The sequence below is a fragment of the Juglans microcarpa x Juglans regia genome, chromosome 1D (genome assembly GCF_004785595.1).
Source record: "Juglans microcarpa x Juglans regia isolate MS1-56 chromosome 1D, Jm3101_v1.0, whole genome shotgun sequence".
In the NCBI taxonomy this organism is placed as follows: Eukaryota; Viridiplantae; Streptophyta; class Magnoliopsida; order Fagales; family Juglandaceae; genus Juglans; species Juglans microcarpa x Juglans regia.
The window spans coordinates 35269839-35294793 of record NC_054594.1 but is presented as its reverse complement, the minus strand read 5'-3'; the positions used below and the strand labels follow the sequence as shown (position 1 = coordinate 35294793).

Sequence of the window (24955 nt, the reverse complement as noted above, 5' to 3'; positions counted from 1 at the left end):
AGTCTGATGTGGTCTCGGTTGGTGATTTTTGACAATCAATTTCCCCTCAAGGGTCTCTTGGTAGAGAATATCTACCAACATCTCCACCATCCCATCAGTCCACAGTTTGCTGGTATTCCTCCCTTCAGGATCCTCCATCAAGTGCTGCTCAATGCAAACATAAGAATCCGAAATCCAATTTCCCTTAGCTACTAATTAGCGTTGGTACTGCTAAAGTGTCCTAGATTAGCCACTCCTTGTGTAATAATAACTCACATATTAGCTTTAACAAGTAATCATGAGCTGATTAAAAATGAAGGCATAAGCAGTCATATTCTAATATGATAATGTAGTGAATGTGATAAAAAAAAAATAGCAAAATGGTCTGGTGAAGCAACAGCCATACCTCCCTCGGTGCACAAGTGGAAGATCTCAACCAATAGCGCTGTAATATAGATAAAAGAAAAAAATCAGCAATTAGTTTGATTAGTAAAAAAGTTGGGGATAAAAATTGAAACTGAGTAAAAAAGAGCAGCAAGAAAGCTTTCAATGTCAATTGATTCTCTTGGTCTGGGAAGATTGAAGACAGTAACCATACTTGGTCAACCAATTTCCTATGGCTAAAATCGATTGGTCCAAGTATATGTTTCGGACCCAACAAACAAAGTATTAGTTTCTTGGCACTTTGTGGCCTTTTGTTCGAACCTATGGGAGATAATTTGTCCTCTTTTCATTGGGGGAATTTTTTTATTTAATTTCTCAACTTTTCTGCTGATGAAACCACAAACCCAATAATCAGAAAATTTTGATTTACATTGGAAGCTTGGAATCCATGATTTAAAGTCAACCCTAATTACATATGGTTTGGTGCTTGCACTCAACTGTTCCTATCCAAAAAGGAACCCACCCCCAAAAAAAAATGCAAAAAAAGAAAAAAAAATGTTATCTCCATAGCCAAACACAAACCTTAGCTGGTTGATTCCCCATCAACAACGTTAAAGAAATGAATCTCAAAAAGTGATCAGAGTTTAATATACTATCCCTCCTAATCCCATAGTTGATGTCTTGTATTTGAACACTTTATAGTCCTAATATTTAGCAGATCACCATAACCATTGGTTTCAGCAGCACTGATTCTACACCTATAATCTCACATAATATTAACCAATCTTGACATGCCATAAGCAATGATAATATAACTGGACCTAGCTTACACTACTGTGAAAAGTGAAAGTAACATCAAGTATAACATACAAATCTCCTTAATGAGAACTAGTTAAATAGATAAGAAAGAACAGTGGGAGTTTTTGCTTTTTTTTTTTTTTTCGCAAAATGAGTTGGTTAAGTACCAATCCACAGTTCTAAAATAATGCAATGTCATGAGGGTTGGGATAGGCCAACCAGGTAGACAAACCTTGATCCAACTACTCCTATTTATATTTTTTTTAAACCCAGCAAGGCGACTTAACTACCTCCACCTAAGTAGGTGGTCTCAGTCTGTCTGGATGCTATCTTCTTGTGTCCCCCAAAATTTAAGGAAAAACTTGGACAAAATGAGAGTACAATGATGTGCTCTAAAGGATGAAGAAATTACATTTGCAAAGTTGATCAAGCACTAAACAAAGAAGACATGAATCTCTGAGTCAGGATGCAAATAATAACATAGTGATGTCTCCTCATGTACGTGTTTCCACATTCATTGATGAATGTTTAAAACCCAAAAGCCATTGCAAAGACCCCCCCCCCCCCCCCCCCCCCCCCCCCCCCCCCCCCCCCCTTACTAAGAAAGCTATGACTGGGAATTTAGTTCTTGCGTGGATGATGGATGTCTCTACTTTGATAAAAAAAGTGATGATGAACATTGTGGGACTGGGCTGGCAATCGCATGCAGAAGCCAACAACAGATCTCCTTAATTAATGTTTCACGACAAAATGGCTCTAATAATCTACTCTTGCATGGCCTTGTGAACTATTTAAGTACTCCATTTGCTTGACAATGCCCTGGATTTATGCTTTCAAACTTTATTTGAAGGCATATGCTTTTAGTGTAGTGGGGTGTGATAAGGCATTATATATATGGTCTAAAAATGAAGGGCATGTGAGTTAATGAATCTTTGTGTTCATCTCCTCAAGATTATGATCAGTTCGACAGTTACTAACAAGCCCGAATAACCTTCTCTTTCAACTCCTATTCCCAGACTAAAAAAAACTAGTAGAGGCATCAACCTTCCCTTCATGTACCGCTCTAATAACACTTACCTTCCACAGAGAAAGATGAGTATATGACTAAAAAGCAGTTGCCACAAAGCCCTAGCACAAGCCACAGAGTATATATCCCAGAGAGCTTCGTTAAGAGCCTAGCCTCCACACAATTGAAATAATGCCATAACCTATAACTAACACCATCTCTCACTTCAGATCTAGTATTTTCAGATAACTTCTCCCACCCTTTTCTTATAATGTCTACTACTTTCTATCCTTGCATGTAACCTTATGTGCACAGATGCTTAATTTGACATCTAACCCTATATTATTTCCTTCTTATTTTTTTGTTGCTAAGCAAGAAAGAAGGCAGTTTTCCTAATTTGATGAAACATCTATTTAATTTGAATTTTCTTTCTTAGAAAGTTGCCTACTTTCAACTTTCAGTTGCCTAATTTCAACTGAAATCTTCTGTAACAACAACTCAGCTCAACATCTACTTCTTTTCAAAACAAGTTCATTAACAAGTACAAATAAAAAAGCAAATCATGCTACCTACACATGGCAAACTAATATTAGTTTGATTTGAATAACTAATATTTCTGCTAATGTTCACAGTGCAACAGATACATGGCCAACAAAAGATAGAGTAATCATGGGCAGTGAAACTTGTAATGAGATCTCTTACATTATCTTATCTCAAACAAAATAGACTTTAATGTTTGGCCTCCCAACAGTTATAAAAATATATGCAAGCATTTCTAAAGTGTTGTTTAACAATATACGCTCTACAAATACATGCAAGCAGTTCCCACTCCTATTCTGTAAATATCAGTAATAGGTAGTTTGCTACCAAATTAAACAGCGTAGTAGGTAAAATCAGACTTGTTGATGAAGGTTCTGCTCAATACTCTTAGGGGTTGTTGCAATCGATGGGTAATGCAAGAAGAGCAGCTGCGTATTGTGCCTTTGGCCATGGCTGCCTTATAAACAAATTTGGGAAAAACCTAGCTCACGGTTTCACTGTAGGGCTGCGCTCGTCCATTGGTAGTGGAATCTCCCGTAGCTGACAATTTTGGCACAGATAGGACGCAAGCCTCAGGAGGGGTTGACGGGGACACAGTGCCGACATCGAGAGAGAAGGAGAGACGGTTTCTTCATATCTATGCAGAGAGATAGAGAGAGGGGTTCAAAAGAGAGGTACGATTGCTGGATATAGGGGTTCAGGTTTCACTGTCAATGGACTCCGTCGATTGCACACTGGATTCTTGACTGCTTGGACTGTCATGGGGGAAAGGAAGAAAGAGAAAAAGGGGGGAAGGCTTGTTTCGTGGGGAGGCTTGTCGATAGAAAGGGAGATAGAGAGGGGGGGGGGGGGGGGGGGGGGGGGGGGGGGGGGTTGGGTTCAGCAGGCACAGAGGTACGAAAGCTGGAGGGTTCAGCTTCCACCGTGGGGGGATTAGGCAGAGGTTTCGAAGGAGGCTTGTTGAGAGGAAAGGAGAGAGAGAGAGAAAGGGTTGGTGGGAGAAATTATGGTCACTTTCACGCAAACCGTGTTGAGTTGCACATGGAGTAGAACAAAAGTTTGTATAAAAGATACTTCATTGTGTTTGGCAGTTCGACTACTTCCATCCGTACAAAAATTCTTGAAAAGTGTTGAATATCTTTGTTACACAAGCGTGGCAGTATCAAGACAAAGAGAAATTGCACTTTAGAAATAAGTACCAATTCCTGCATTTATGGGAACTACTTGGGGCTGTTATGCATTTGTGTATATATAACTAATAAGTTTCACTTGACAAGCAAGAGATCTGGCATCTTAAGAATACTTCTGATATTTCATCTTTGAAGGATATCCAAAAATTGACTTCATTTTAGATGTCTAATTTCTTTTTATTTACTTTTTTTCTTTGTTACATTCTTTTCTGTTTCATGGAAAACTAGATAAGTCGTTTGAGACTACTTTTGAGGCATTTCAGAAACTCAGAGATGATGTTTTCGAGAAGTCACTTGATAAACTCCCGGCTTCTTCAGCACTGAACTTCCTCCTTAGTGACTTTGTTCAAATCCTCATCGAGACAACTTGATAAAACAGAAAATTAAGCAAAGATCATATAAAAAAGTGCATGACGTTTAGATACATCGAGTACATTACAGCATTATTTTCGACATTAATGAACAATCAAAACAGCCCCAGATATATGCAACCGAGGATGGAAGACCCTAGGCAACGAAAATTCAAGAACCCATTACCAAGTCACATGGTTTGGAGTGGAACGAGTCTAACATGCACAGATCTAATACTCTCAGGATCATGCAAATTTGCCATCCAAGAGCCTGACCAATACTCCCAACGATTTGATATGCAGTAGATCCAATTGAGTAGCGTTTACATTTCTAAAGATACTAGATGACGTATCACTACTGGTACTCACTCCATTCCTAAAGCTCTATGATGCTAGTGAGGGGTTTCTTTCCCACTCATTAGCTGCAGGGATTTCCCCTCCTCCGCTAATCTTTTAAGAAGATTCATAACAGTGGGAACGAACTTGGAAGACAAGGAGAAAAGATCAGGTAGCTGTTGAGTCACACAGTTTGTATTAGAAACTTTTGCAAAATCAAAAAAATGAATTGTGAAAGACACTCGACTTTGTTGTGACAATTCAAAAGACCCGGTCCTTGCTTTCTGCGTTGCTCTTGTATACACCGTATACCAGGGTGCATACAGTATTTAGCAGTCCAATATCAACTAAAAAAATTTTTGATGAATATAATTCTTCTTGGGTGCAAACAGTATTTGTCTGTTAAAATCTCAATAAAATCATTCAGAGAGGTTTACTTACCAGCAGGGATCAACTTACAAAAACAAGTTCCATAAATTATTTTTCTAAGCAGTGATCTCCAAACTCCAAAGTAACAAATAAAAAAATGAGAAAAGGAAAAAATATAGCAGCAACTACAAGGCTGCTCTTTATGGTACTGGCATACGCAACAGAATTTCAATTATGTGATTTGTGCCTATCAGATTTCAAGTTTAATTCAAGAGCCTACTGGCATACGCAAAAGAAAGTAGTTGAATAGAATTTGAGTCTCGAGTTCAAATTTCCAAGTGCACTTTCAAACAATAAACTGGCTGTAGAGCTTCCTAAAAACCAATATTCCTGAAAGACCAGCCATCAATTACGAAAAATTAATCATAGGGTTCAAAGAGGTCATAGATTGAAATGGGAGGACATTTGTGCTTACCCCGAAGGAGCGCGTCTTCGGACCCATCGTGGCTGAGGTAGGACTGCTACGGCGTTTATGGTCAGAGTTGGGGAGGGAGGTGCGAAGCTTGCAGAGACTGGGTTTCCTCATTTTGGGAACGTTAAATTTGTAGTCGATTTGGTCCACAACAGACAAACCGAGGTCCCCTGTGGAGATTGCAAAAATCTCCACAAAGCTCACTCAAGCTAGTTGGCCTTCTACACGGCCAAATATGCTTTGCAGGTGAAGGCAAAATTCCCAAGTGAAACGGGCAAAATGGTGCAGCGGGGTTGTCGGTGATGGAACGGGGGGCTTGGCTTTATGGGGAACCGAGATGGAGCAAGGTGGTGCTCTGGCATAGCACGCGGGCTGGGCTGTAAATTTCACAGCGATTAGAAGCGCTTCTCGCTGTTTACGGTGCCGGCCAGCGACCAAAAGTTGATGGAAATGCAGGAAGGCAGACCGGAAGAAGGGAAGAAATCAAGTTGGTGGGTTCCCTCTGGACGGCGTTGGCGTGTCGGTTGTGGAGGAAGGCAAAGCGAAAGAAATTTCGGTATGACAACACCGACGGGATGGATTTCTGTCTTCGCCAGGGGCTCAGCGCAGCTTTTATGTCGCTCCATGTCAGTGATAGAAATGTGTAGTCTCGTCAATGAACAGATATGGAGAGAACAACTGGGTGCGAAGAAAAAATGTGGATTGAGTACTGCTACATCGAGAGATGTAGCCGAGAACCACCGATAAGGTAAAAGCAGTTTTTTTATTTTTTTAAAAATTTTTTTTCTTGTATTTTTTTAATATTTATAAACATTTAAAAAAAATAAAAAATTTATAATATTAATAAAAAATATTTTCTTAATTATTAAGTAAAAAAAAAAAAAATCTCATTTTGGACACAAATTCGAGTCCTAAAGCATTTCTCATGTGGATTTAAATAAAGAGTTTAAATGAGATGAGATGAGATGTTTTGTTGAAAGTTAAATAAAATATTATTAAATATAATTTTTTATAATTATTTTTATTTTGTAATTTGAAAAAATTGAATTGTTTATTATATATTTATATAAGAATTTGGAAAAGTGGCTATGATGAGATGAGATGAGATGAGTTTGTGTATCCAAACTCACCCTTATCAGCCACTATTTGGCAGTATCCATTGCACACCTTACGTGTCTGTAGGATTTTTTTTCCCCTCTCTCAGTTCACAACAGATAATCCAGACGAGGTTGCCCAGATGTGTATGCATTTTTGTCTCTTTCGTCCTATTTATAGTGACTTTTGCTGCCATTAGCCTTAATGATCTCAAAATCCTGAACGATTGCAGAAAGGAAAAATCTTGGAAACAACCACTGTTTGGGGAGCAACCGGATCACACCCAACGTGGCTAAAGTGAAATGACAAAAAACTCCCTATAACAAAATCACGTTTTGCACATTCACTCTCTCATATTTCACTAAATCCATGTTTGATTTCTCCTCCATCCCAGCCCACGTTCCTGTCTGCTCTCCCCCCCACCCCTGCACATTTGATTTCCTCCTCCCCTATCCCCTCCCCACTGAATCACACCCCCTCCCATGTTCCCACTGAATCGCCGCCCCCTTCCTCGCGCATCTCATCAGGCGGTGGCAGAAAAGGGGCCATTTGGGACGAAAACTCCACCATTCGTGGTGGACTTGAAGGGAGACGCGAAGTCTGAGTTAGCCTACGCGGGGATCCCGTAAACGTCGTCGTTGTAGCCGTAGTGGTGGCCGGCGGTGAAGTCATTGTTAGAAATAGTGATCAAGATCCAACTAATTCCGAGATTACTGCTGTTTTGAATTCAAATATCTCTGTTGAAGATCATATCTAGATTAGCTAATATTTTGTTGTACTTATCTATAGTCTATACTTATCTGTAGTTTACACTTATCTGTAATTCAAACACTTGTACATTATCTATATATTTACTGAATGGAATATGACTGGAATCATCTCATTCCAGCCTTCTCAATTTATTTTCTAACTTAGTATCAGAGCTTTCGAACTCACGCTGCTTTCTCGCTCCATAATGGCCTCATCATCTGCATATGTTGTGCCTCCCTTTGTCATTCCAAACATCACCCCTTTGGTATTTGTCAAACTTGATGGAACCAATTATCTCAATTGGACTACTCAATTTGTTCCAGTTCTAAGAAGTCATGACCTCTTAAGCATTGTTGATGGCTCTGAGGCTTGTCCTTCTCACTACCTGTTTGACTTAACTGGTAAATCCACTTCTGATATCAATCTAGCATACTTGGTTTGGCAGAAGAAGGATCAGTTCATTTTGGCATGGTTGAACGCCACACTAAGTGAGAAAGTTTTATCCACTATGTATGGACTCAGTACCTCTAAGCAAGTTTGGAATGCACTGGCCAGCAGGTTTGCTCCTCAATCACGATCTCGAATTTCTCATCTAAAACGTCAACTGCAAACTATGCAGCAAGTATCCAAATCCTGCTTTGACTATTTACTTACAGCTAAGAGTTGCTCTGATCAATTCTCAGCTGTTGGTAAACCTATTGATGAAGAAGATTTAATCTCATATGTTGTTGGAGGACTTAATCCAATCTATAATCCCTTTATTACATCACTCAGTTTTGCAACCCGTGATAACCCCATTTCTTTTGATGACTTTCAAGCTGAATTGCTAATTATGAGCAACTCCTTGAAGTCCAAAACAAATCTCTCACTTCTGAAGGTACTTAATTGGCCTTCTTCACACATAAACATAAACCCCATCATGACAAGAAACCAAAATTCCCAAACCAGAAAAACCCACTTCTCTAGACCTCCCACCAAGTCCAACTCCTCTTCTCATACCTGTAAATCTCAGTCCTCCAACCCACCTTTCTTCTCAAACAGATTTCCACCTTGTCAAATATGTGGCAAGACCAGTCATCGAGCACTTGATTGTTACCATCGTATGGATTTTTCTTATCAAGGCTGGCATCCTCCATCACAATTGGCAACCATGACAACTCATACTCATGCTGAGCAAGAAAATGAACAGCCTTGGTATCTGGACAGTGGAGCCAATAATCACATCACTGCTGATCTTGAGAACTTAACCTTGCAGCAACAACCCTATCATGGAAGTGACAAAGTGACAGTAGGCAATGGGGGAGGTTTGCTCATCACCAATACTGGTTCCTCTTTGTTCTCTAACTCCAAAACAAATTTTCATTTAAACAGTATCTTACATTGCCCTCATGCTTCCTCTAATCTCTTATCTATCCAACATTTTTGTAATGATAATAATTGTTATTTCATTCTCACTGCAAATTACTTTCTTGTGAAGGATCTGTAAATCAAGGAAATCCTCCTCCAAGGGCCGAGTAAAGCTGGTTTGTACCTTATGTACCTAAAACAACTCAAATTCAATAAATCACCTCCTAAAGCTGATCTACTATCCACCTTTACTGCACTACTAGGTGTCAAAGCTCCTATTCAAGTCTAGCACTCAAGACTGGGTCACCCTTCAGAGTATTGTTTCAAAACTAGTCAAGAGTTCTATGTTGCCCATTTCTGGTTCAGCCAAGTTCAAACAGTTATGTGAGTCATGTCAAGTAGCCAAGAGTCATAAATTTCCATTTGTCGAGTCCAATAACAGGTCCACCTCTCCTCTTGAGTTAATACACTCAGATGTGTGGACCTCCCCTGTAACTTCGATTAGTGGTTGTAAATTTTATATTTTGTTTATTGATATTTTTCCAGATTGACATGGTTGTTTCCATTAAAATTCAAATATGAAGCATTTATTTGCTTTCTTCAATTCAAATGCCTTGTTGAAAATCAATTTTCCAGCAACATTAAACAACTGCTAACAGATAATAGTGGTGAATATTTATCTACTGTTTTCCAAGATTACCTCTCCAAACATGGCATTTTGCATAAACTCACATGTCCCTACACCTCTGAGCAAAATGGCATTTCAGAAAGGAAGCATAGACACATCACAGAAACTGGTCTCTCCCTTCTAGCTCAATCCCATCTTCCAAACTCCTATTGGGTTAATACTTTTCTCACAGCCACTTATCTTATAAACAGACTTCCCACACCTGTCCTATCCAATCAATCCCCATACTTTACTCTCTTCCACAAGGAACCAGATTACTCTTTCCTTAAAACCTTTGGATGTTTATGTTTTCCATTTCTCAAGTCCTATAATCCACATAAACTAGCCTTTAGAAGTAAGAAATGTGTGTTCCTTGGTTATAGTGCCAATCAAAAAGGCTATCAATGTCTTGATCCTCAATCCAAACGAGTCTATATTTCTAGACATGTAATCTTTGATGAATTGAATTTTCCTGCTCAGACTACACAAGCTACAACTGCTATTTCTCCACCCTTGCAGGATCATTTCCTTGGTTCAATGACTCCTCCACAACCAAGTTCTTTCTATCCTTTATCCTCTATTTCTGTTCCATCTTTTTGGCAATGCACCCACATTGGGTCCTGCAGACATTGTTTCACCTCTTTCACTCACCTTTAACAACTCCCCTGCCTCAGGGTTTATTGTTGCCCCTTCCAATATTGACTTCCCTTCCAATGACAATCCAAACAGTATGCTTGAATCTGAAACCAACAACCCTTAGTCAATTCCTGAACCTCCATCCATCCCTTCATCCAAAATCATCACTTGATCTTAGAACAACTCCTTAAAACCTAAGCAATTCCCAGATTATAAACTCTATTACTCCACTAAGCATCCTCTCAAAGCCTTTTTCACCCTTTCCTTGCCCTCTGAACCTAGAACTTTCAAACAGGCAGTGAGGGACCAGCATTGGATGACTACAATGCAAGCTGAATACAATGTTATATTGGCTAATAAAATTTGGACACTTTGACCAAGGCCTAGTCATAAAAAGGTAGTGAGGAACAATTGGGTATTTAAAGTAAAACAAAAATCTGATGGTACTCTTGACAGGTATAAAGCAAGATTGGTAGCTAAGAGTTTTGATCAAATTGATGGAGTTGATTTTAATGAGACTTTCAACCTTGTTATAAAGCCTGCTACAATCAAGTTGGTTCTAGCCTTGACAGTTCATCATGACTGGTTTATTAGACAACTTGATATTTTCAATGCCTTCCTCCATGGCTATCTTGAAGAGGAGGTTTACATGGAGCAACCTCAAGGTTTTGAAGATCCCCACCTACCTAATCATGTTTGTCTTATTCACAAATCCATATATGATCTTGCGGCTGTCTCAAGTTTTATTGGAACTAGGGTTCATTGGTTCTACAGTGGATACATCTTTATTTACCTTTCATCATGACAACATCTATATCTTTGTACTTATATATGTAGATGACATCATTGTCACCAGCAACACATCATCTTCTATTGATGCACTTATCTCTAATCTCAGTTGTGAGTTTGCTGTTAAAGATCTTGGTCCATTATCATATTTCTTAGGCATTCAAGTCACCAATACAACTAATGGTCTACATCTTCATCAAGGTAAGTATGTTGTTGACTTACTGCATCGTATGAAGATGGCTAGTGCTAAACCAACATCCACACCATGCACCACATGTGGCAAGTTATCCAAGCTATCAGGTGATCCACTTGATGATCCTACATAATATAGAATAATGGTGTGAGCCCTTCAGTATTTGACTCTCACTAGGCCAGATTTATCCTATAGTGTCAATCGGTTATGTCAGTTTCTACACTGTCCAAGAACCACTCATCTTACAGCTGCCAAGAGAGTCCTACGATACCTAAAAGGTACACTTCAGTTTGGTCTTCAGTTCAGCAAAGGATCTCTCCCACTCAATGGCTTCTGTGACTCAGACTGGGCAGGAAGCCCAAATGATTGAAAGTCCACTTCAGGTTACTGCATCTACCTTGGCCCATACTTAATTTCTTGGGCTGCTAAGAAGCAACCAGTTGTGGCCAAATCTAGTACTGAAGCAGAATACAGATCAATGACACTTACAGTAGCTGAAATGTATTGGTTGAGAATGTTGTTTAAAGAACTTTACATACCCCTAACCACAGTTCCTTGTCTTTGGGTTGACAATATTAGCGCTTTAGCACTATCTTCCAATCCAGTATTTCATGCTCGAACTAAGCATATTGAGGTAGATTATCACTTTATTCGTGAGAAAATCTTCAACAAGGACATCCAAGATAAATATATTTCAACTGCTACACAACCTTTTGATATTTTCACCAAAGGTCTTTCTTCATCTCGGTTTCAATTGCTTTGTGACAAGTTGATGGCTTGTGACTTTTCCATCACCTTGAAGGGGGCTATTAGAGATAGTGATCAAAATCCAACTAAGTCCGAGATTACTACTGTTTTGAATTCAAATAACTCTGTTGAAGATTATATCTAGATTAGTTAATATTTTGTTGTACTTATCTGTAATTCAAACACTTGTACATTGTTTATATATTTACTGAATGAAATATGACTGGAATCATCTTGTTCTAGCCTTTTTAATTTATTTTCTAACTATCATCTGATGGAGCAATTGGTGATGGGCTGGGGCGTGGCTGCCTGAATCTCGGCATGAGTTGGTGCTCTAGGAGGCAGCAGATCATCAGAGAGTGGGATGCGCGGTGACACGAGTTGGAGCAGGTTGGATCGGCGAGTGACGCGAGTTGGAGGGAGACTTGGAGGAGTAGTGGCTCTGCGAGGACGAAGATGAGGATGAAGGGGAAGAAGAGGAGCGGAAAAGGATGATTTTGGGGTGGGAGAAAGTGGGGTCGTCTTCGGAAACCTCAATGATACGTGAGGGAAAAAAGTGCAACCACGTAGAGTGTGCATTGTGTGCACTACTACAATGGCTATTCTATAGCAAATCTCTTTCAGAAAATGTTTGGAAAATCCAGAGCTTCTCAAGTGGCCTACCAATGGGCAAGATAACCCATGCAACCCTCATTCCTGGCCTCACGTCTTATGTTCTGGGGATAGGGTGTCACAGATTCAGGTTGCCAACCTTGGTCTCAGGGGACCTCTACCAAAGAACTTTAGCCAGCTCTCAAGGCTCTTTAATCTGGGCCTTCAAAGAAACAAGTTCAATGGGACATAAAATTGGGAAAAATTTTTTAGAGAGGGGGAGGGGGATCTGTGGTGGGGGGTGGAGACACTCTACACTCTAGTGGCAAGGGGATCACTGGTGCTGGCGACGTCTACCAACGCTAACGTGATTGCACGTCAGATACTGGAGAAGATACCAGGAAACATTGACATCCATGTGTCATACTCTCAGGACCGCTACATCTTCCACCGCACCGATGGCCTAACAGTCCTCTGTATGGCCGACGAGAACGCCTGAAGAAGACTACCATTTGCGTTTCTCGAAGACATTCATTAGAGATTTGTGAGGACTTACGACCGTGCAGTTCTTTCGGCCCATGCTTATGCTATGAATGATGAATTCTCAAGGCTTTTGAGCCAGCAAATGGGATACTACTCGAACAACCCGAACGCTGATAGGATAAATTGACTAAAAGGTGAAATGAGTCAGGTGCAAAATGTCATGATAGAGAATATTGACAAAGTTCTAGATAGAGGCGATTGTCTGGAATTGCTGGTTGACAAAACTACAAACATGAAAGGAAACACCTTTCACTTTAGGAAACAAGCTCGTCGTTTCAGAAGCACGATGTGATGGAGAAACGTCAAACTCACTGTTGCACTGATACTCCTGCTGCTAGTGATTATTTATGTTGTGCCGGCTATTGTATGCCACGATCTCACCTTACCTTCCTGCATTAAGTGGAGAATTGATCTCAGAGTGAGATTTGGATGTGCACTCTTTTTTCAACCCTTTCTTATATGGTGTGATATATTGGATTTTTTGTTTTTCAAATTTCATCTTCCACTGTTGTAAGTAGCCTTGGACTTTAATTTATGCGCTTCCAAACACTTAACTGTCAATATGAGTGCTTATTTTCGTATTTACTCAAATCAAGTGGAAGTGGTTCAGGATGTGTATACGGGAAGACCGTTTTATTTTATCTTGTAGAACATGTGGCTTTTCCTTAAAAAATAATTAAAAAAAAAGTTCAACGGGACATTGCCCACCTTTAGAGCTTTATCGGAGTTGTAATTTGCTTACATAGACTACAATTAATTCGACTCGATCCCACCTTATTTCGTTGACAGACTTACTAGCAACCTCCATGACTATTGTGGTAATTTTTGAATGGCAGGCTGCCTTGGTTTGCCTACAGTGCTCGCTAGAGTTCTGTTACTTTTTTGGATGAGAATCTTGAAGAAGAAGAGGATAGGATGAAGAGTAGGATGGTTGGCTTTGGTACTTGCGAGTTTGATGGAGAGAGGAATTTGGATCAGAGAGAGAGAGAGAGAGAGAGAGAGTATATGTTGGTGGAGATGGTGCAGGAGGAGCAGTTGCAAATGAAGGAATGCAAAACGCACGTTTTGCTTTTAAAAATAAAAAATAAATAAACAAATACACGGAAGGTGTGCTACAGATCAACCATGATCTGTAGAAAAACTCGGGTGGAAAAAAAAGTGTTAACCGGGGTGAACGAACCACCGATTCGGTCCAATATGGATTTTATTTTTTATTTTTTTTTCAAATGGTTGAAATCTCTAATTTTAATTTTCCTTTTCTGTATATCGGAATGAACAGGTTCGGACCGATTCATATATATATATATTAATTTTTTATATGATTTTTTATATTATATATGATTTTTATATATAATTATGTGTAAATAATTTTATATTATATGTTAAATTTCTAATTAATATAAAATTAAATTTTAAGATTTTATTATTCATGTACTAGTAGTGGGGCGACGTCAAAGGGACGTTTGCCTAGTGAAATCGAAATATATATGTTAATTATATATATATATATATATATATATATATATATATGAAATGTACATAGATGAGAAAAAATTAAATATACAAATCAATCAATCATATCTTATTATTATATTCATCCAATCTAGTAATATACATACTAATATATCAACTAAACATCTGACAAAAAAGTAATATATGCATCAATCATAATAATATACATCATAAAGAAATTTGATACAAGTTTACAAAATGTAATTTGATAGAAGTTCGAAAATGAAGTTAACTTTACAAAATCATATTGTATTACAGGTTGATCAGCATGTTTCATATTTTTTTACAGAATCAATCGAGAGGATATATATTAAATTTATTGTGGCGTTGTTGTTTCAGTTGGTTTATATCTACGCCAAGTTTGATTATCCACTCTTTTTGCTAGGTTCGTTTGGCCATATTTTCCAAGAATGGCAGATGGTCCTGGATGATATGAATTCATAAATTATGCTTTGATTTATGATTCTATGACATTTAAATTAAAATAGTTTAAAAAATGTAATATTATATTACCTAATATGATTCATAAAATCAATTGTTGAATAATTTAGTGCTTCTTCTTCAATTGCACCAAATATCACTGCTGCTAATTGTCTTATACTATCATCGATTTTAACATATGCTCGATAACTATTAGAAACAAAAATATAGTTATGTGTTAGGATGCATAGAAATGATATGTTAAGTTTTTTAACTAACTGATGTAAATTAAAAGTTTCGGTAAAAAGTAGATACCGTGGTTGCACAATGCTTGTATGTTTACAATGATAACATAAAAATGTCTCATTGTATTCATAACTTGTTCTTTTGTTTCATTCAATGCAAAACATATAAAAGAAGATTTGCTGGAGGTTGATCACATTTATCTTTCCTTTTATCCAAAATTTTAGTCTCCACATGTTATTTCTAACAAATATTAAAATTATATTGTTGTAATATTCCATAGTTAACAAATTATTGTTAAGAATATAATTTTTCCGTCATGGGTTGTGAAGTTTTCAGTAGTTCTGTAACATCAAAAATGTTTGTTAATGAACGGAAATTATGAGTAGAGGCAAATGCATGTGTTGGATCCAAGCATTTGATAATCATATCTTCAAGTAAAGAATCATTGCTCATTTGGGTTCAGAGATAAGTTGAGATGAGTAGAGATAGTTTTAGATGAATTGAATAAAATATTGTTAGAATATTATTTTTAATATTATTATTATTTTGAGATTTGAAAAAATTGAATTGTTTATTATATTTTGTGTGGAAATTTGAAAAATTGTAATGATAAGATGAGTTGAGGTGAGTTTCAAATCCAAACGAGACGTTTTCAGTAGTTCTGCAACATCAAAAATATTTGTTAATGAACGAACACCATGAGTAGAGGCAGATGCATGTGTTGGATCTAAGCATTTGATAATCATGTCTTCAAGTAAAGAATCATTGAGTGTTGCCCTAAATTTTTTTTTAAAAATATTAAAAACAGAGATAAAAATTTTAAAAATGTAATAGTTATATTTTGAAGTAATGAATTAATAAATACTTGTGTTAAAATTAAAGAAAAAAAGCAATTGACATATTACCATTGTTGTAATAATGTTGCAAACACACTTGTTGGTCGAGATGACAAAGAAAGTCCTATGTTAAAAAGATATGTTAAATATGGTGCATGTATATTATATAAAATCAAAATATAAATTGCTATTTTTTAATAATACTATTGTAAGAAGTGACTTTTAAACGTGTAGCAAGAATGATTGGTTTAACTTCAATAATTTTTTAAATTTGTTCACATTCAACATCAACAAATCGATAATAAAAGATATAGGGTTCATGCTACAAAATTGGAACAAGAGCAAACAGTAGTTGAATGTCAATAGATGGAATCAGAAATAAATTAGCATTGAAAATGCAATAAGATAAATAGATAATTTAAAAAATATGTTTACCTTTGATCAATCACATATATTTCTTGCAATGTTGTGTGACCATTTATTGTGTTTACTTCTCTAGCTGGTTTAATGTATAATGCAAGTATCAATAAATATAATAAATCATGTTTAAACTTTTTAGTTTGTTAATAAACATAGTTATCAAAGAATTTGAAATTTTCAAATAGACATTTACTTATTTCTGCAATTGAATATTTATAACTATCGAGTTCACTGAATGAAATGATATTATAATTTGGTGGCTGCAATGCATCTTCATCGTCTGAAAGTTCTTCAATAATTGTCATTGAGTTTAAGATCCATTGATATTGATGGGATTCAGTCTAGGATCTAATGACTTTACATAAGCATTATTGATGTAGTATGATTGGAATATATGCAAAATGTCATCACACGAATCAATATCTCTATCAAACATGGTAGCTTGCAGTCAATTGTCCTGTAAAATATTAAAATAATATATTTTCAGTAGAGACTAATATATGATTATTATTACTACGATAATGTTTTAGATTATGAAGCATAAAGTTACAATTTTTTATAAATATAAAAAAACAAGTACCATACCTCAGAATCAATCAAGTTTAAGTTTTGATATTTTAATAGTGAATATTGTGTTGTACATTTTGGAGATTTCTCTGCTACGACTATTTTGATTTTTCAATTTCTTGTGCTCGGTATGATATTTTTAATGGATGTATAAAGCTCCCGCATCTTGGACACTGATCATGTAAAAAAGAAAAAGATGAATTAGTATTTAAACTTGAACTTTTATAAAATAATGACAATAGAAATATAGACTATTCAATCAACTTACTTCTATAATGTTAAGATGAAAATGTCAAGCTTAATAATTCTCTATACATAATATTTTTTGTGTAATTTTTTTGAGATGTATCAGTCGATGTTGGCTTGATTAAAACTTTTACTGAAACAACAATCTTAACTCTTGATAATGTTACATACAATTGTTCATGAGAGAACACAAGTTGTGACAAATATATCCTTACAAAATCCAATATTTGGCCTTCTACTTTGTTAATTGTCATTATAAAACTTAATCTAATAGGAAATTAAGTTCTCTTTAATAAGAACCCATTATTTTCATCAGGATTTGGTAAGAAATGAATTTTTGGTATAAAAATTATTTTACCACTATAATGACCAATTGCAATTTTTGCATCAATGACGTTCCGTTCAAAGTTGCGACATATCATATGAGTTTCATTGTATAAGCCTTCTGAAGGATTAATGTATCTAAGTAATATAATTGGACAATTTTTGTTAAGTAGCAAGTTATGAGGAGGAATCTCATTTGGTGTCTAAGTATTTAAAAAGTGCTTCATAATGCCTTGTTCAGATGTATCAATTACTTTATCGAAACTATAATATTGTTTGAGTTTATCAAGAAACATCTGTATAAGTATGACATTTATTTTATTAACAGAATTGTTCTGTGACATCTGTATAAGTATGACATTTATTTTATTAACAGAATTGTTCTTTGGAACCAATATAATTCGATTTAACATTTCAGATAAATTCTCTGAGTAATCATGAATGTTACAGAAAATAACTTCTATTAATTATTGCAAATAAACAATACAATTTTCATAAAAGATAAGCATATTATTAAGAATTCTTGTCTTTTATTCAATTATTAATTCGCAATACTCCGTTACCTAACTGAAGTAATTAATGCAAAAAATTTAGATCTAATGTTGCTCTCATGTTTTGAGTTAAACAAATCTTGGTCAAATAATACTGTAAGTAATAAGAGAGTAAAATTGCATCAATTAGTTCTTGTCTTGTACCTTTTTGAAAAATAAGTAAAATTTGTTGAAAATCTCCACCAATCACAACAACATTATCAGCAAATAATAATTTTGAATTATTGATGCCTTGAAGCATTATGTCTAATGCATATATAGATTATTTTTTTGATATAGGAGCTTCATCCCATATGATTAATTAATTTTGCAGCACGTAAAAATATTGCAAGTTCATTTTGTTTACTAAATTGTAAGTGTTGCTTTTGTAAAAATTTAATAGAATTTTATATTGTGAATTTGTTGTTTGGCCTCTAAGTAAAATAGATGCAACAACACTAAATAGTGCAGTTGCAAGTGCTATTAGATTTTTAGATCTTAATGTAATAAGAAACGCTCTGTATAGATATGCTTTCTCTATTCCATCTGGACAATCAATAAAGAATGAACTTGTTTTATTTGAGAGAATGAACTTGTTTGGTTTGAGAAAACATTTTGTAAAATTAAATCATAAGCATGTTGTTATTCATCATTGAGAATTGTTAATGCTACAAAATCTTCTTTTCGAGTTATGATAGTCAATTCATCATTGATATTTGTAGATTTAAGTTGGTCTTCATCAAAACAAATATCATCATCTAAAAGATGAAACATGTTGATGTCTTTTTCCATTAACTCAAGTATGGAATTTCGTACAGTGATGCTTCATGTAAACAATATTCCAAGCTATTATCTGTTTCTAACAAGCCATGCAACGTAGCTGTTTCTTGAAATGTTGGAGTGACAACACCATTAATTGTTTTGAAGTGGTTAAAAGATAGAGAACCCCTTATATAATTTAATAATATCTGCAAATAATACATTTCACCTCAAAGTGGATTTGCAACAACAATTCTGCCAATAATTGTTTGTTTCTTTCAAGGAGTTTATGTTTTATGTTGATTGTTCCAAACAAAAAGCTTAGGAAATTTTTTATAAAATAATTTTTGAAAGATTTTATTTACACGATTTGTTGAAAAAAATTCTGTTAATTTTGATTTTGCGTAAAAATTAGAATTCACAAGATTTTTCAAGTTTTGTTTTGCAGGAAAAGTTACTAGATGTTGATCTTCAAGATTGTTCAAGTTTTCGACGCAATTCTTCTTTTTGTTCTTCTGGTAAGAGATTATATGGTATTTTTTTTGTCAATTGTCATAACTTTTTAAAGTCATCTTATCACTATTCATTTTGTTTCTCAAGAAAAGAGGTATGTCAATGATTGCAACGATTTGGAAAAATCAAATCGAAGTGAAGAAATGATCAGCACAATTAATTTGGAATTAATATCCAAAAGGAAGCACAATTGTCACTAATAGATAATGTTTAAGTGTATGTACTGAGAAGTAAAATTGATGTAAAAAAAAATTATAGATAACAAAGACAATTGTAGTAAAAAAATATAAAGATGAAAAGCATATTTAAGAAACAAAACAATACAACAAATAGATACAAAATCAAAGAATTGAATAGATAAAGAATAGGAGCTTCAAAGAAGAATAATAACTAAAGTTAATGTTCACAATATTGAAATAATAAAAGCAGAACAAAATATAACCTTCAATCAACAAACAAAATATACAAACCAACAAATAAAATGAAAACATATAAAGAAATCTTAGTAAATGCTCAAAGTAGTTGCAGCTGAATTGAATATAATGGTAAGCACAATTATGAAATACAACAATATAAAAAATAAGTACAAAATCATATATTGAACAAATAAATATTAAATAGTTATGCTCAACGAATATTGACAATTTCAAAACAAAATAATATCAGGAATAAATCAGCACATTATTCAAATATTATAACTACAATATATTATCATTCTAAAAATATAAAAATTTATTAAAATCAAAATGCAAAATGCAAAGCATACCATGAAGCAAATGATAGTTGGAAAAGCTGACAGAAGAAATCTAACAAGTTAATAAATCAATTAACCTAACAAAAGTTAATAATAAAAAGTTAAAATTCATATTTTGCTTAAATTTTGTATAACAAATTACAACAACAAAACTAAGAACATCACTGTGGATGTTAATATTCAACTTGAATAATAGATGAATTTAATTAAAAAATACACAAAGAAAGCTTCATTTATGTTTTTATAAGTTTGTTTTCTTTTTGTTCGAATATCTCTTAAAAAGAACAAATGTTTAGTTCGGACAATAAATGTAACAATAACAAAAATGAATTTCGAAACAAAAGTATCCAACTACATAAAGTTTGTTTTCTTTTTTTGATGACTTTGCATGTTATTTTTCACTAAAAAGAATAAATTCTATAATTTGAAATATTGATTTTATTTTCTACAAAAAAAAAAAACAATACATATTGTTACAAAAAAATATATATCCAGGATGTTTCTTTTATTTCTAAAAAGAAAGAAATATATAAAAAAATTTAAAAAACAGGAATGTCTAAAATATTAAAATAATTTAAACTTTCATCGTTTAATATTTTATTAAAATATTTTTTAGTTATTTCATTTTCTTTAGAAACAAGAGAAACTTCTTGGATATATTTTGTTTTATTTTTTGGACTCAAGTAAAAATCGAAAATATAAGAACAAGAAATAAATATAAAATGATACAAGTACGGATATATTTATATACACATTGAGAAAGTTCAGAAATACCAACTTGAAATAAAAAAAGTCCAAACCGAAGAAATCTTGCATCATCACAAAATAGGCAAAATTATAAAGCCATAAACTGAAAAACCTTATATATAGTATAATTCAGACTCTAAATTTGCTTTAAATATGTGTATGTATTGTACCATTAAAATATCTAAACATACAAAATAATTGTTGATCTCAAACATGAAGAAATCAATGAGGAGGCTTTTCATCAGATGATGGAGAAAAGCTGTAATAATAACTTTCTTTTATTTAAACTTCAATACAACAAAACTTGTGCTAAAAAGCTCCATCTTATAAAAAGCTCCGTCATCTAAATTGTCTTTTTTTTTTTTTTTATAACAATACTAAGCTGTTGTAAAAACAGAAAACACCGATCATCTAACATTGTGTAAAATAAAAAATAAAAAACTTAAGAAATTTACATATAATACAACTCAAACAATAAATTTATAGAATCAAAGTAAAAAATTATAAGCAAAAGCATTAAAGATTCATACAGAATTCGCATAGACCACAAATACAAACCTCCAACCAAACAGCCCAAACTTTAAAAAAAAAAAAAAAAAAAAAACAATTTATTGGATGAATAATCCAAAGCCACTACAAAATCATGAGTAAAAAAAAAAGAAGAAGGTAAATATCTATACAAAACACAAATATAAAATGATATACGCTACTACATATTTATACACAGTGAGAGAGTTCAGAAATACGAACTTGAAATGAAAAAGCCAAAACACAAAAAATTCTTGCGCCATAAGAGTATGGAGCAATAATATAAAATCAGAAATTCAACAAATTCATATACAACACAGTTCAAACTATAAACTTGAAACTCTCAAATATACATTTTTCAGCAAATTTGGGCTTTGATCCCATTCTTTTGGTTTGAAAAATCAAATCAAAGAGTAGGAACGAAGTCCAAATTCATTGGAAAGACTAAATCAAAGCCCAAATTAAGAAATTTAAGAGATACCAACCTGAAACCGAAAAGCCCAAACCACTTAATCATCATAATATCAAAAGACGACAATAAAACAACAATTTACAAGTCTTATCTTTTATACTAAAACAAAAATAAACAAAATATATTATAAAAAACTAATATTTTATGTTTATTCAATATATATTATATTACATATCAAATCTTGAAATATACAAAAAAAATATATACAAATGAAAAAAAAAAACACATAAGGTAACCAATATAATAATAATGTATAACTTGAATCTTTTACACCAAAACAAAGTACATAAACTATATTATAAAAGAAGTTAATATTTATATTCACATAATATCATATTATATTATAATGTTTACATTATTCTGCATGTTCTAAATAAATATGATATTAATTTAAGCATTAAAACATCTATAACATACAAAATCAATCTTATTCTCAAAAGAAAGAAAATGAATGAGGATTTTCAGTAGACAATGAACGAAAGCTATAATAATAACTTGTTTTTATCTAAACACTATCATAGTAGATTCTGTTACGAATCATCAACTAATGAAAACCCTCATCATCTAAATTCTCTTTTTTAAGAAGAAGTAAAATAATAAATGTTATTTTTTATTTTATTCTTATGATAGATCATATAACAATCACAAATGGAAAAAAATTTACAGCAAATAGAAAATCATCAAAAAATACAAGATGAAACAAGGAATTTACTTTTTAAAATTATATACGTTAATAAATCAATAAGCAGAAATCTTGATATATAAATAACCAGATATTTCTAAAATGAATTATAAAATTATAAGTAAAAATTACCAAATATTTATACAGTTAAAAATATAAAATTATAACAAACAATACTAAAGATTTATACAGAAATGACAAAATTCAAAAACACAAACCTCAAACTAAATAGCCCAAACCTAAAAATATTGTGCTCTAACAGAATGAATCAAAATAATTAAAATGTCAGCAACTCAAGAAATTTATATGTAGTATAGTTGAAACAGTCCAAATTTACTTCAAATTTGTCATCAATCTAAAGTAATGAAATGCAAACCAAAAATATTAAATTGATATATATTTTCTAGCAAATTTAAACTTTGATCTCACTCTTTCAATTTGACGAAACAAACCGAAACAGTGAGATCACAACCCAAATTCCTTCAAAAAAACTAATCAATCAAGTGTATAAATTCAAAGAGAAAGAAAAACCAACGTGATAACATAAAAAAAGTGTAAACAATTAAATAAAAATAAATAAAAGAAGCAGAACCCAAAAATGAAGAAATTAAAAAATGCATGAAAGAAAAAACTAAACGCATAAATTCACATCATGCAAACCCACAACATACGCAACCCAAATTTCTTCAAAAAACCAAACAACCAAGTGCATAAATTCAAAGAGAAAAAAAAAACCAACGTAATAACATTAAAAAAAAATGTGAACAACTGAATAAAAAAATAAATAAAGTAGAACTCAAAAATAAAGAAGTTAAAAAATGCATGAAAGAAAAAACTAAACACATAACTCACAACATGCAAACCCATAACATATAAACAAATAGCTTACAAAATAAAAAATTGAAAAAACTACACATCAAAGAATGAAAAAATATATATTCTTTCACAAATATGCAAACAAGCAAAACAAAAACAAGAAATGACAAAGATTTATACAATTAAAATGAAAAATAAAATTATAAGCAAAAATTACCAAAGATTTATACAGTTAAAAATTACCAACAAATAAGGGAAAAAATTTGTATTTTGTCACAAATCTGTAATCACATAACCAAAATAAGCTAAAAAAAAAGATAACAAAAAATCGAGAAGTTCAAAACGAAAAGATAAGAGAAAAGGCCAAAAAAATAAGAAAATTGCTAATTAACGAAAACAAAAGATAGAGAACTCGCAACATTCAAACCCATAAGATAAAAGTAAATAACATATAAAAGAGAAATTATATTTTCTCAAAAATCTAAGCTGAAAAAAAAACGAAAAAAAATTAACTTTTTCAGAGATATGTAAATAACAAGAGCAAAAAATAGAATAAGAAAAAAATGAGCACATTTTCAAAACTTGCCACTAGCTAACACCAAATTGAATTAGTTATTTCTTGTTGTAAGTATGAAATGAAGTAAGAGATGAACAAACTTCACCTTCACAATAAGCCTTTATTTATATAAATAATTTTTTTCTTCCTCTTCCAAAATAAAAAGAAAAAGAAAAAAAATCCCAAAATGATAAAGAAAAAAAAAACTACAGAAAACCCTAGATCAGTAAACGATAGAATAATAATAATAATACAAAAAAAAAAAAACTCATGCAAAATATTAAACCAGATTTAATAGCATGAAAAAAACCCCAATGCCAAAAAGCTAAAATCCATAAATAAATATTTCTTTTTTCACAAAAAATACAAAAAACTCACAACACATAAATGCAGTTTCAAATATTGCTTCTAGCTAGTAGAAAACAGAACAAAAAAAATGTCATCCAACACAATTTCAAAACTTGCTTCTAGCTATCAAACACAAACAAAAAAAAAGCCATGACTTAGTTGATAAAAAAAAGGAAATGACAAAAATAAAAAAAAAAACTACAAAGAAACTCATATCAACAAACCACAAAACACAAAAAACTCATACAAATGTTAAAACCAGATTTAACGCCACAAAAAAAAATCCAACGAAAAAGCCAAAGCCAACAAGTCTGTAACTAATCTACTTTTTCATGCAAAAAATCAAGAACATGCAAACCTACAACATACAAACAAACATTTAACGGCATAAAATAAAAGAACTAACGCCAAAAAGCTAAATCTAAGTTGATAAAAAAAATTAAATGAAAAATAACAATTTTTTCAAAAATATGTAAATAACAAAAGCAAAAAACAGAATAAAAAAAATATATTATCCATCATAGTTTCAAAACTTGGTTCTAGCTAGCATATAGTCAAGAAAAGGTATGACTCAATTGATTAAAAAAAAAAAAAAAAAGAAAGAAAGAAAGAAATGACAACAAAAAAACCTATAGAAAAACTCATATCAGCAAATCACAAAACACAAAAAATGATATAAAATATTAAAACCAGAATTAATGCAATGAAAAAAAAGACTCAACGCGAAAAAACTAAAACCCATGAAAAAATATATTTTTTCACAAAAAAATAAAAAATTCATAACATTCAAACTCAGTACATACAAAGGAACAATATTTGCAAATCCAAGGAGAATGCGAACAAACTCATGTAAAAAGTAAAAAAAAAAAAAAAAGCTATGACTCACTTGATTAAAAA

At 33.0% G+C, this 24955-nt stretch overlaps 1 pseudogene; it reads left to right on the top strand.

Moving 5' to 3' along the window:
• The first annotated feature begins 12313 nt into the window (after window positions 1-12313).
• LOC121247036 lies at window positions 12314-13363 on the top strand (annotated as a pseudogene).
• Window positions 13364-24955: the final 11592 nt, after the last annotated feature.